Consider the following 9,378-nt stretch of genomic DNA (forward strand, 5'->3'; position numbering starts at 1 on the left):
TATTATTCATTATTATTTCCTTTTCTGAGAATTGTATTTTCATGTCCTTTTACTTATTTTTTTTTGGGGGGGAGAAAGGATGGGGATTAAGAATATTAACCATTAGCAAGTCAACTTTTTTCTCATGAAGTGTTCATGGCTTAAGAAACTGTTGGTCATTTAAAAGACTTTTAGTTTTGATTGATTGGCAAGACTAGCTCCTCATGAAAGCCCTTAGGGGAAAAAGTTTTTATAAAAACAACTCCTTTTTCTCATAGTCATAGTTGGACTTATCAGGCACACCTAAAATGTGCTCACAGCCAAATCATTTTTTCTCATTCTAGATTGCTGCCTTTCACATTTCCCACTGCTATATGTTACTTCTCTCTCTGTCTGTTTTTTCCCTCTTAAAACCTCTTGAAACTTGCCAAGATGGTTAAATATAAATGTTCTAGAAAATAATTTTACTTTCCATTAAGTATGCTAGTTCTTGAGAACTGTGGTCAGAGGGTATTTGGTTATGAGTATCCTTTGTTTCTAGTACTGAAAATTTGTGGGAGTAACTTGCTATACAAAATGTAGTAGAAGCTTTTCATATCTCTTTATTCTTTTTATAGTATTCTTTGTACATGATCCTTTTTTTTTTGGTACATCCAAGAATATTCTGATTACATTATTAAGACTACTGATTTTGATACTTTTTAAAAATGTATGGTATTGATTATGCAATTAGAGTTGTCCCATTTTTTCTCCCTTTATTCTCCTCCACCCTGTACCCTGACTCCCACTGCTATTCCCCACCTCAGTTCATGTCCATGGGTCATATATATAAGTTCTTTGGCTTGTTCATTTCCCATACTACTCTTAACCTCCCCCTGTCTATTTTATACCTACTATTAACGCTTCTTGTTCCCTGTAACGTTTCCTCTAATCTACCCCTCCCCCTCCTCACTGATAACCCTCCATGTGATCTCTAGTTCTGTGAATCTGTTCCTGTTCTATTGTTTGCTTAGTTCATTTTTTTTTTTGGTTTTGTTTTTTTAGGTTCAGCTGTAGATAATTGTGAGTTTGTTGTCATTTTACTGTTTGCATTTTGGATATTTTTTTCTTAGATAAGTCTTTTTAACATTTCATATAACCAGGGCTTGGTGATGATGAACCCCTTGAACTTGACCTTATCTGGAAAGCTCTTTATCTGCCCTTCCATTCTGAATGATAGATTGCTGGATAGAGTAATCTTGGGTGTAGGCGCTTGCCTCTCATGACTTTGAATGATTCTTTAAAGCCCCTTCTTGCCTGCAAGATTTCTTTTGAGAAATCAGCTGACAGTCTTATGGAAACTCTTTTTAGGTAACTGTCTCCTTTTCTCTTACTGCTTTTAAGATTCTCTCCTTATCTTTAATCTCAGGTAATGTGATTATGATGTGCCTAGGTGTGTGCTTCCTTGGGTCCAACTTCTTTGGAACTCTCTGGGCTTCCCGGACTTCCTGGAAATCCATTTCCTTTGCCAGATTGGGGAAGTTCTTCATTATGTTTTTAAATAAGTTTTCAATTTCTTGCTCTTCTTCTTCTCCTTCTGGCTCCCCTGTGACTCAGGTTTTGGAATGTTTAAAGTTGTCCCAGAGGTTCCTAAGGTTCTCCTCATTTTTCTGAATTCTTGCTTCTTCATTCTGTTCTGGTTGAATGTTTATTTCTTCCTTCTGCACCAAACTATTGATTTGAGTCCCACATTCCCTCCCTTCACTATTGGTTCTCTGTATGTTTTCCTTTATTTCACTTTGCATAGCCTTCACTTTTTCCTGTTTTGTGACCATACTCAATCATTTTTGTGAGCATCCTGATTACCAGCGTTCTGAACTGTGCATCTGATAGGTTGGGTATCTTTTTGGTGCTTAGTTGCATTTTTCCTGGAGCTTTGATCTTTTCTTTCATTTGGGCCATATTTTTTTTTAAATTTTTTTAATTTATTTTTTTTATTGATTATGCCATTACATTTGCTCTATTCCCCCTCCCTTCCCCTCCACCCTGCATACCCCTCCCCCACCATTTCCCCCTTTAGTTCATGAACATGTGTCTCAAATTCTTTAGATTCTGTATTTCCCCCTACTATTCTTACCCTCCCCCCTATGTATTTTCTATCTACTGTCTATGCTACTTATTTTCTGTACCTTCTCCCCCCTTCCCCTCCTCCCACACCCCTGTTGCTAACCCTCCATGAGATCTTCATTTCTATGGTTCTGCTCCTGATCTAGCTATCCTCTTAGTTTGCTTTTGTTTTAGGTGTGGTTCTTAATAACTGTGAGTTTGCTGTCCTTTCACTGTTCATCTTTTTTATCTTCTTTTTCTTAGGTAAGTCCCTTTAACATTTCATATAATAAGGGCTTAGTGATGATGAACTCCTTGAATTTGGTCTTATCTGAGAAGCACTTTATCTGTCCTTCCATTCTAAATGAAAGTTTTGCTGGGTAGAGCAATCTTGGTTGTAGATCTTTGGTTTTCATGACTTGGAATACCTCTGTCCAGCCCCTTCTTGCCTGTAAGGTCTCTTTTGAGAAATCAGCTGACAGTCTGATGGGGACTCCTTTGTAGGTGACTGTCCCCTTAGCTCTTGCTGCTTCTAGGATTCTCTCCTTCATTTTAATCTTGGCTAATGTAATTATGATGTGCCTTGGTGTGTTCCTTCCCGGGTCCAACTTCCTCGGGACTCTCCGAGCTTCCTGGATCTCTCGGAAGTCTATTTCCTTTGCCATCTTGGGGAAATTCTCCTTTATTATTTGTTCAAATAACTTTTCAACTGGTGGTTGTGCCTTTCCCCCTTCTGGTACCCCTATAATTCGGATGTTGGAACGTTTAAAGATGTCCTGGAGGTTCCCAAGCCTCTCCTCATTTTTCTGAATTCTTATTTCTTCATTCCTTTCTGCTTGATCATTTTTTTCTTCCGTCTGGTCCTCTCCCTTGATTTGAGTCCCAATTTTCTTTCCATTACTATTGGTATCTTTTGTATCACCATTCATTTCAATTAATTTAGCTTCCATATGTTTCTCTAATTTGTGACTAAAATCCACCAGTTCTGTAAGGATCCTTATAACCAGTGTTTTGAACTGTGCATCTGAAAGACTGGCTATTTCTTCATCACTTAGGTCTATCGGTTCTGGGGCTCTGAGTTGTCCTAGAGCCATTTTTGGTCTATTCGTGCTGTTAAGTGAGCAGAGCGAAGCCTTAGTTGTTTACCAGGACGGGGCGACCCAGGTCGCTGGTTTGTGACGCTGTGTGTGGGGGGCGGGGTCAGAGAGGGAGCAATGGCGTTCCTCTCCGCTAGCCCAGCGCATCCAGTCACTCACACGCCTCGGGCTTGTTTATCCGATCCTAATTGTGCGAGCCTGCTGCACCACGCGGGTTTCCCTTCTCACTGGTTTCTCCGCACGTAAATGCGCGCGACCCACTGACCCACCGCGCCTCTTCCCTGTGCGCTCCGGCAGCCAGCTCACTGGCGATCAGCGCCCTCGGTTGCCTGCGCGCACTGCGCACCGCCCCGGGAATTTTTTCTTGCTAACCTGCTCCGCTGCTGGCCTCGCTCCTCGTACGGTCCAGCCGAGTATCTAGTTGTCCTTTGGACTCCGTATTGTCAATTTTCCGTGTGGCTTGGTTGTGACTGCTGTTAAAAATAGTTGTTCTTAGATTTGGTTGTGCACAGAGGCGAGGTGGATCCTCCACCTACGTCTCCATCTTGGCAGAAGTCCTAGACTTTTAATAATAGAATCCTCCGTGACATGAATCATCATCATCTGAAGCTGCCGTCCCGCCGCCCCGCTGCCTCGCCGAACCCAGCCGCCGGTCCCGCAGCGCCTCCCCCGGGCTGCTGGGCGTCCACAGCGCTTGCCGAGCCCCTGGGCCATATTTTTTTATTTTGTCATGCCAGTTACATAGTAAGGGGCAGAGCCTTAGGTATTTGCCAGGGTGGGCAACCCATGTTTCTGTGTTACTGTGCTGTATGTGGAGGAGGGGCCCAAGGGGGAATAGTGCCACTTGCTCAGATCTTGGTCTGCTTTCAATCACTTTCCCCACTACACACAAGCAAATTGGGCCCTTCTGGTGCTGATTCCCCTGTAGGTGGTTCTGTGTACATTTTAGGACCCTGTGGGTCTCTCCAATGAACTCTCCTGTGAGGCTGGGAGTTTCTCCCCCTGCCTCAACCCCCCACAGGTTTTATCATTCAGAATGTTTCGAGGCTTTATTTCCCTACCCTGGAACCCTGGGTTGCACGGTCTGTTTCACTCCCCTGTTGTTTCTCCCATTTCATCTGCACTCAAATGTGGGACTGCTTGGTACACCAGCTGCTGCCTCGCCCTGTCTGCCAGCCATGGCCTTGCTACAAGTCCTCTCCACCCAGCTACCCTCCTACTGGTCTGGATGAATGTTTCTTTTTAACACCTTGGTTGTCAGACTTCCATACATGTCACTGTTCTCACAGTTCTGGTTGTTTTTAAATCCATTTTTGTCCTTCTTTTGGTTGTGTGAGAAGGCACGGTGTATCTACCTATCTTGTCTAGAAGTCTCTGATTGCTACTTTTTTAAATGGGTCTTCAGTAAGTAAAAAATACACATTACAGCTAAAGGAAAATGAGCCTTAAATTTGTATCTTCCCCCTAACAACCAAGCTGTAAACAGTTGACATATTTTTTCTTAAAACACTCGGTTCAATATTTGCTGCTTAGTTTTAAAACCTGTATCATCAAACTCTCATTAGATTTAAAATGCTGTTGAATACAAAACTTTTGAGGAGAGTGTACTCACAACTCAGGTAGGATGCAGTAGGTCAAGTATGCTAAGTGTACAATAGACTTTCTAATTTTACACTGAAGACAAAGAAATATGGTCACTAAAAAATAAAAATACATATGTAGAACTTATGTACTCCTGCTTTGTCAAGCTGTTTGCTATAGCTTTCAAGATCACGTTACTCTAACTCAGAATAATGATGTAATCTGATAGTGATGTATTAGTTCAAATGAAGACATTTACATAACAAAACAAAAGAAGGTATTAACCACTTATCTTTCTTTTTTTAAGGTTTTATTTTTTAATTTATTTTTAGAAAGAGGGGAAGGGAGGGACAAAGAGAGGGAGAGAAACACTGAAGGGGGATAGGTTTCCTCTTGTCCCATACCATCCCATTCTCCCAGATGGGGACCTGCCCTGCAACCCAGGCATGTGCTCTGACTAGGAATCAAACTGGAAACTTTTTAGTTTTCAAGCCAGCATTCAGTTCATTGAGCTATATCAGCCATGACTTAACCATTTATCTTTCATAAAACAGAAAAATATTTTCCTAATTTTGTTGCTTGCATTTACATTTTTATGAGTTGTTTTTTGTTTTTATAAAAGAAATAATATTTATTGTAGAAAATTTGAAAAATATAGAAATATAAAAATATATAGAAAATCCATATGGGAAATTTGGGTCATTTTCATTTTCTTTTATTACCAATTTTTTGCCACAAATCTCTCTAATCTTTTGTTGTTGATATATATGAATACAGTAGTGTCCCTTATCTACAGGGACATGTTCTTAGACCCCCAGTGGATCCCTGAAACCACAGAGAATATTAAACCCTATATGTGCTATTTTTTCTATACATACATACCTATAATGAAGTTTAAGTTATGAAACAAGCATTGTGAAAAATTAACAATAAGCAGTAACATAACAGTTTTTAAAACGTAGTCTCTCTCTCAAAATATCTTATGTACTGTCCTCACCCTTTCACTTAAAGGAAGCCATTTACAGCTCCTCTTCAGCATATATGAATTGGCATCATCACTACTCTTGTGCTTTGGGACCATCTGAAGTAAAATAAAGGTTATTTAAACACAAGCCTTGCCATACTGGGACAACTGATCTGCTAACCCAGATGGCTACTTGGTGACTAACAGGTGGGGAGTGTCCACAGTGTGCAGACACTGGACAAAGGTGGGATGTCCCAGGTGGGACGGAGCAGGACATTGTGAGATTTCACCATGCTACTCAGAATGGTGTGCAGTTTAAGACTTTTAACTATTTATTTCTATAATTTTCCACTTAATATTTTCAAACCACTGGTGATTGTGGGTAACTGAAACCACAGGAAGCAAAATCATGGATAAGGCAGCATTACTGTATATAAACAAAAATTTTATTTTTAGGAAAATATAACAATACATATTCTGCCTGTAACATTTTCAGTTTTTACCCTAATACAATGAACCTTATCATGCTATTAAATATTCTTTCACAACATGATTTATTTAACCTATTTCCTGTTGAAGATTTTTGGTTGTTGCCAATTTTTATCATAGTAAATGTGGATGAACATCCTGGTAAATAAATCTGTTTACATATCAGCTGTATTATAGATCTATACTTTCTTGTGGAAAAGAATATTTAAAAACTTCTAATATAACAAATTTGTTCTCCAAAAATTTTTCTACTTTTATAGTCATACCAGAAGATACCCATTATCCTATACTCCTGACAATCTTTATCATGCTTATTAAAACAGCACCACCAGAAAATAACTTTGACAATATGTAGGTTAAAATGACCATCTCTGAGGTTTTACCTTTTCCTTGACATTCAATTTTCTATTCATTAAACTAATAATTATTGAGTACCATCTCAGACCAGGCACAATGTGGAATTCTGAGAAAACAGTAGTAACCATCTACATGTTTGGGTCAAAGAAATTCTTGACATCAACTTTTCTTCTCAAGCATTCAAGTATATGCAAAATACATGGTACCTCCCCTATTTCTCAATTGTTTTACTACATATGCAGTAGTTATTCAATTATTCTAAATCTACAGTAATTACTCAAATAGAACATTCTAATCATTCTGTTCTATTATGGCTAATATTCCAGTTGGTAGTTGTGTCTAACTTTTCCTTGATAAATTTCTGATTTATGTTGAGATCAATGCAATGCAGAGGGCATTGACAAGCCAGTTGAACAATGAGACTCTGGGAGAAAATGTGAAATAAAATTGACAGGTTGTTAGGTATTGTAAAAAGGGGAATTTTGAGCCAGGAAGATATTGGTTCTCACATCTGCAATGTAACCTTAGGCTGATTACTCAGTTGACTCTGTGAAGTGTGGTTTATATAACATTTTTCTCACTGAATAAAAAATTCTAGAAGAGTATCAGCTACTGACAGCTTTGTTACTTGGTCTCTCACCTTTCCCCTGTCTTGTGCCTGGTTTTGCTGCCCAGTTTCTTCCCAGGCATCTTCAGCCTTCCCCGCTGGCCCAAGAAGGCATGGATCTCCACTTGACGTGACTAACCACAATTTGTTCTATAAATGATGGCTTGTATTCTGACCCTGCATTTGCCTTGCTTATGCATAAACCATTGTTCTGAGTGGATTCCGTTTTCCACAGTGATAACTAGTTTTCTGGAAAACTGTGAGCTCCTTACAGACATGCTTGTCTAGCACTGTATAGTACTCTATAGGTCCTTAATGATCATTCATTGAATAACTATTCACCTGAACTTGGATGTTGAGGGCTCATGTGTGAAATCTTAAAGGCATTTCTTTCTCATTTTAATGTTTTTTTTTTTTTTTTTACCTTAAGATTTCCTACATAGCTATCAAGACTAAACCCAAACATCACCTTCCCGGGGAGGGTTTCTACATATCCCTCCCTGATGGAATACTTTACTCACTTCTAGATGTTCTCCAAGCATTTGTCTATTTGCTCTCACCATCTTCTTTGGTAGAGTCTGATCTCATTTATTTTTGATTCCTTGTGATCCACTTACTAAAAAAAGTGTACAGGAATTGTTTATCTGAAGTGGGTGGGCAGGGATGCTACATTTAATCATTCCTATGGCTTTAAAATTCAGTTTGCATAAGGAGAAGCCAGTTTAAAAAGTATTTGAAGGAATACTTTTTAGTGCAACTAGGCAATGTGTAGTAATTAGGGTGTGCAGAGGATGGGTAGATGGAATAGACTTTAATTGGCGGTTCCACAGTCCCTGTATTTCTAGGAGCCAACTCTCTCCCTTCTCTGGCTGCTTCCAGTCTCTGCCTAGTGCCAGCAGGAAACCCACTAGAGATGACCCAACATTCCACGTTATTTCATAGTAGAGATAAGGCCGCACCTTTAGAAACAGACTACTCTCCCTTGAGGATGGACTTCTAGGTACCATGGCAGACTCACAGGCAGATGCTACAACTTCTTGCAACACACCTGGGGCCTCTATATGAGATGAGTCCTGATGAGACAAGTCCACAGACCCTCCTTATGTAACTCGTTAGAGGAAATGAGTGGGTAACCAGAGCAGGGGCTGGCAGAGGGGCGAATAAGGATCAGCTTCACATACTAATTGTTTTCATGAAAATCTGCCACATCACCCTTGCAATACCTCATAACTTTGTTAGTAAATTTAATTAATTACCATGCTTTTGATTCAACCTCTCAATCCAAAAATCGAGGTGTTTTCAGAAAAGACTGGACTTAAACCTCCTAAGGCTTTTAGGAGATATTTAACCTTTTCCTTGTTGGCATTTCTGAGTTTCATGTATCATAGATGGCCTTAGACCATTACTGTATCTGCATGAATTTTTTTAACTTCATATTTTATACTGGAATGCCTATTCCATCAGTCAACTCTGAAACACAGGAGCGAGTGTTGGTGGAAATAATTTTCCCAGGGATCACTTTCAGGAGTTCCCTTGTTGACAGAAAGGTGAACATATTCTGTTTTCCACAGCCCCTACACTCCTCCTTTACCGGGAAGAAACGAGGAAAAGGAAACAGTGAAAAGAAAGGATTTTAATTTGGGAAAAATTTTCTCTTAATGTTTTTAGTTTGACTTGGAGAAAAGAAGTGAATGTTATTGTTTTCAGACATCAAGTGGCCTGGGGCTTTGAATTTTCTTCTAGCTACCTGTCCATGTGTGGAAACAACATATATAAAAAAGGAGACTGATTACTTAATTTTTAAAAATAAAACTAATGGGTCAGTAAATGATAGTCAATCCTATTAAAGGAACTAAACACAGACCTTAAAAAGAAAAAAAAAATCCTTCCATTCCATGTGCTAGGATTGTGTGATATGGTTTCACAATTCAGGGAGATTGGAAATTATAGAACATCTGCAATGAAATTGGTTTTCTGTGGAAAACTGATGAATCACTTACCACCAATGACTAGAAAGAAAAGCACTTGTTTATACCCTTATGTAATGAATTTTTATGAGGTGAAGTTTGCTGTTTATAAAAAATACACTTTAAGCTGCTGTAGATGTAAAATAATAGAATTCAGAGTTCAGAGCAATGCATTACTGCAAAGACAGTCACTAGCGGAATATTATCTGCTTACAATACACCAAAACAGGGCTATTACTTCTATAATGGAAT

Source organism: Artibeus jamaicensis, unplaced genomic scaffold (assembly GCF_021234435.1).
Source record: "Artibeus jamaicensis isolate MK-2021 breed Jamaican fruit bat unplaced genomic scaffold, CSHL_Jam_final scaffold_916, whole genome shotgun sequence".
NCBI classification, from domain to species: Eukaryota; Metazoa; Chordata; class Mammalia; order Chiroptera; family Phyllostomidae; genus Artibeus; species Artibeus jamaicensis.